The sequence below is a fragment of the Zerene cesonia genome, unplaced genomic scaffold, assembly GCF_012273895.1.
Source record: "Zerene cesonia ecotype Mississippi unplaced genomic scaffold, Zerene_cesonia_1.1 Zces_u003, whole genome shotgun sequence".
NCBI classification, from domain to species: domain Eukaryota; kingdom Metazoa; phylum Arthropoda; class Insecta; order Lepidoptera; family Pieridae; genus Zerene; species Zerene cesonia.
In genome coordinates, this window is record NW_024045133.1 from 647,075 (window position 1) to 652,182 (window position 5,108).

The following is a 5,108-nucleotide window of genomic DNA, read 5'->3' on the forward strand; positions in this document are numbered from 1 at the left end:
TCAGCTTAAGAGTGTTTATATTATGCTTAAATTTCAAGCATACAAGACCCAGTTGTCAAAAATAACCTTTCTCTCTGCCTCTTCTATTCTATTAAAACATTTAAAATGGAATTAACAAATATCTTTAAATTCAGGAGCAGCAATTTTTTTTTGTTTTTGGATGATGAAACATACTTTTTACGTTTGACCGCTGTTTCTTAGTAATTTATTTTATTTTGTTTCCAATGAAAAGAGTTCCTTTTAATATATTTCCTTTTATTACATTGTCCTTGTTTTGCCGCAATGGCGAGGAACTGGTTGATGAAGAAATGTAAGTGTTTTGTCTGTTATGGCTTATATAGGTGGGATCATCGTCGCTAAAGTCTATTTCAATCAGCAGCATCGTCAGCATTAGTCGTTGATATTGGATGATTTTAAATACGTGATGCTGAATTATTTCTATTTTGTTATGCATTTGATGAATTTGATGAAGTTGATCTTGAACTAGAACTCGATGAAGTGGAACATGATGAAGAAGATCTTGATATTGGGTACATTGATTCTTTGGGTACTGCTTTACTTTGAACCGAAGTTGATGGTTCGTCGCTAATCGTGGTGAATGGTCGTGAAGGAAGGTGAATACGTGAGCTTTATTGCATATTTGATAAGCAAAAAGAACAAAAATAGGAAGGTATATCTATTTATTAATCATCATCCACATAAGATTAAATATACTATAAGTATTAGACTAATGCACTAGCTGAAACATAGATCCGCTTACAATTATTGGACGGGGTGAGCATAGGATCAACCTGCGTGAATATTTTTTATAGAAATGACATGACAATGAATGAATTAGTATTTGGGCTCTTCAAGCCGAGATAGACATAAATTTATTTTCTTTTTAATTTTCTTGGACTATTTGTCAAATAAAATCAGCTCTCCGCTTCATATTTACTCTTCTTATAATGACCTAAACATAAATATTTAAACAAAGTATCATTCAAACAACGACATAAACTTCAATACGTCATGAAGTTAGCGTATCAAGATATTATTAAAACGGCGTATTTTTAATTAATACATTTGCATAAAGAAACCGTTTAATAAAGTACAGACATAATTTTAAATATGTCGTTGCATTTCAATTGCTTATTAATACAAAAATGACTTAAATCGACTTAAGTCCAAAGCAAATAGACTGCATGTAGTACGTAAGTGACCTTATATGAACAACGGTCATTTTAAGATTAGAACACTAACAAAATGTTTACTTATTTTTTGGTAAAATAACGCCGTACTCAGGATTGAGTCACATTAAAATTGAAATACCAAAGGGATAGCGTCGTCAATGTCGAAACATCCCTGAATACGTCACTGCTTTAACGGGGAGAGGCATGGAATACGCCGATTATAAAGAGACACAACATATGTGTTTTTCCTTTTCTAGCTAGAATTTGACAGTTTTTGATTTACTAGACGGTAGAATACCTTATTGTATGTCATTTTATGAATATAACTCATTTTACCAAAATTTTGAATTAGGTCACTTTCATTCTCAGCGTGCGATATATTCCTTTTTATGTATGTTTGTTATCCCATACTAAAACACTGAACGCTTATACGCCTATTTTTTTTTATAGTCCTTTATTAATCCTTAATTATGTCCTACTAGTTGCGCCCCGCGGTTTCACACGCGCAAGTCCGTATCCCGTAGGAATATCGGGATAAAAAGTTGCCTATGTTTTATTCCAGTTATCAAGCTGTCTACGTACCGAATTTCATTGCAATCGGTTCAGTAGCTTTTAGTAAAAAACATATACACATCCTCACAAACTTTCGCATTTATAATATTAGTAGGACTTCGTATACCTACTCACTTTTAAATCTGGTAATGAGCAAGTATGGGAACGAATTGTGCCAGCTCGCACTGGGACCACACCCCCCACAGAAGACCAGCGTGATATAGTAGCATGCTACTGTTTCATACGACAGATAAGGGTACCGGATGCCCGTTCCCTTATTGTCACTCTTCCCAGTCCATTCCTCCTTCGAATCGTGGTCATATCCCTATCCCTTGCCGCTTATAAGCGGGCTACGCTTTGCAGCGACCCTACCTCTGCTCTGTTCATGGGTGATCGCTTACCATCAGGCGAACCACCAGCTCAGTTGCCCGCTATTACAGAAAAAATCGTCATCATCATCACTAATATCTCTAAGTATAAATAAAAACTAAGTCTAAGTTCCTTTAATGGGCTTAGACTCTTATCCGCTGAGTGGATCTCCCGTTTACATGAGGTTTATTTAACGTTTTGTAAATCATATTATTTTTATTAACTTTACCTTGTACAAATAAATGTATTTTCTTTCTTCTTTCTTTCTTAATATCACTAATATCATAAATGCGAAAGTAACTCTGTCTGTCTGCCTCTCTTCATGCCTAAACCTCTTAACCTATTTGTATGTTAGTATAGGTATGGTTTGAGACTCAAGAAAGGTCATGGGATTGTTTTTACCTCAGAAATCCAACGGGATCCGGATGTATGCGTAAAAAGCCCCGGACTGTGTATCGTGGCGTGCCGGAAAACCAGCAATATTGTAAATGCCACACTTGATTTCATGTCCTACTAGTAATCCTACTTCCTATCCTACTAATATTATATATGCGAAAGTTTGTAAGGATGTGTGTGTGTTTGTTGCTCTTTCACGCAAGGACTACTGAACCGATTGCAATGAAATTTGGTACGTAGATAGCTGGAAAATTGGAATAACACATAGGCCACTTTTAATCCCGATATTCGTACGGGATACAGATTTACGCGGGTGAAAGGGCGCAGCTAGTTAGTTATAATGAGTTTTTGTAGTTGCTCAAATAAATGAATATTGTTATTATTATATAAGTTACTAGTATTTCGCCCGCGGCTTTGCCCGCGTAGTTGCAGGAAAGATAGACCTGGTGTGTACCGGCAAAGTTCCAGTTCCCGTTAGATTTCCGGGATAAAAACTATCCTATGTCCTTTCTAGTATCTCAAACTATCACTGTAGCAAATTTCAACATGATCGGTTTAGCCGTTATTGAGTTATAAATAGTGTAACTAACACGACTTTCTTTTATATATATAGATTATAACTAATATAATATAATATTATTATTAAAATGGATGACAAAGACTAATGCTTAGATGACATTATTACAACGCATAAATAAATCGGTTAGTTTGAAATTATCGTTATTTTCAACGAGAGATGCATATTGCAATGAAATACTGCTGGAGGATAGATTATATCATAGATAATCAAGTTATTTGCATCTTATCAATAATAAAATGAAGAAAGATATGATTGAAATACTTTACATGTGTTATTTTGTCTTTAAATCTTATTTTTTTTTTTTTTTTTTTATGTTTTTTTTTTATGTCACAGTCGGCAATGGAGCTGGTGGGACGCCTGATGGTAAGCGCTACCACCGCCCATGAACATTTGTAGAGACGTAAAGTCGATTACAGACCTTACGCCTCTACAAATGGATTGCCGACTTTAAATTGGGAAGGGATTAAGAAAGGATTTGCGAGAGGAATAGAGGAAAGGACTGGGAAGGGGAAGGAAAAGGATATGGGCCTTATACCTTTAAACGAGCAATTCTTGTATATATATAATTGGAATCTCGGAATCGGCTCCAACGATTTTCATGAAATTTAGTATACAGGGGGTTTCGGGGGCGATAAATCGATCTAGCTAGGAATTTTTTTTTTATACTATTTTGCTTCGTAGATAGCTGGACAACTGAAATAATGTCATATTCGTGTTTTATTGGTTGTTTTTTTTCCTGGCATCTATTGGTAAATAAAAATACTATTTTGCTTCGTAGGTAGCTGGACAACTGAAATAACACATAGGCACTTTTTATACCGATATTCCTACGGGATGCGGTTACGCAGCACGCTTACGCGGTTTCAACCGCGGGTCACAGCTAGTGTACTAAATCAGATATCAAATTCTCATCTTCAGCAAGTAAGATTTTACCTGTTTGTCTCTTTTCTTTTTCTCTCCTGTTACATAAATGCAATAAATAATAAATAAACAAAATAAGTAAATATTATACACTGAATGGTTTTCTTTTCTTATTTGTTTGTAATCCGCTCGTCCCGGCTCCTGTTTTATCCCAAGGGCGCATTTAATCGGGATTAAAAGTATCCTATCACCCAAGTCAGCTCGTACCCTGTCTGTATACCAAAATTTCATGACAATCCGTTCAGTGGTTTCAGCGTTATTGACGGACAAACATCCAAACAAACAGACTTTCACGTTTATAATAATATTGGTATAATATTAGTATGAAGTGTGATAGTGTGATTTGTATCTGTGAGCGTATAATAAAGCATACAATAAACATTTCATTTAATATTATGTAAAAAAAAACACATACCTTGTCTTGCTTCACAGGTGGTTTTAAAATATATGGCAACCCTGGTACCGGGTTGAAAATCGAAGGCATCATAGCTGGTGCGAATATCACTTTCACCGGTTGATTTTGACAATTGCACTTGTGTTCGGTCACACTTTGACAACAGCAGTGGTGGCACTTGGGCTGGCAACTCTGACAGGCCGAATTCTGACCGTGACGGGAAGCGTTCGAATTTTGAAAATTCTGACTCTGGCTGGAATTTTGCGCGTCTACACCGTTTGATACGACGCCGGTGCTTTGGTGTTCGCGATTCGAATTTTGAATGGCTTGAACCTCGTTATTTATATTCTGACAGTTTCGATTCTGTTGATTCTGACAGTTCTGCGATTCTGATGTTTGTATTGGCGTTGTTTTCATTTCAGCGTCATTTACTTCGTTTGAAACCTCCTTGTTGTATAGCCTAGGTTTCTTAAAATCTTTCGGCAACTCCAACAGCGGTGTCTTTCTTTTTAAATCGCTTGGCGTTTCTAAAAGGTATTTATTCTGCTTCTCCGTATTCCTCGGCTCAAATGGATGTACTAGAAGCGTTTTCGTTTGTTTGCCAGTTTTTTGACCCCCGTGGGGGTCAGCGGTTGCTCTAGAATCCAATTTGAATAATTTATTGCACCTTTTTTACAAAAAAATGTCAATATCCATATATCAGATACTTAGTTCAACAACGAAT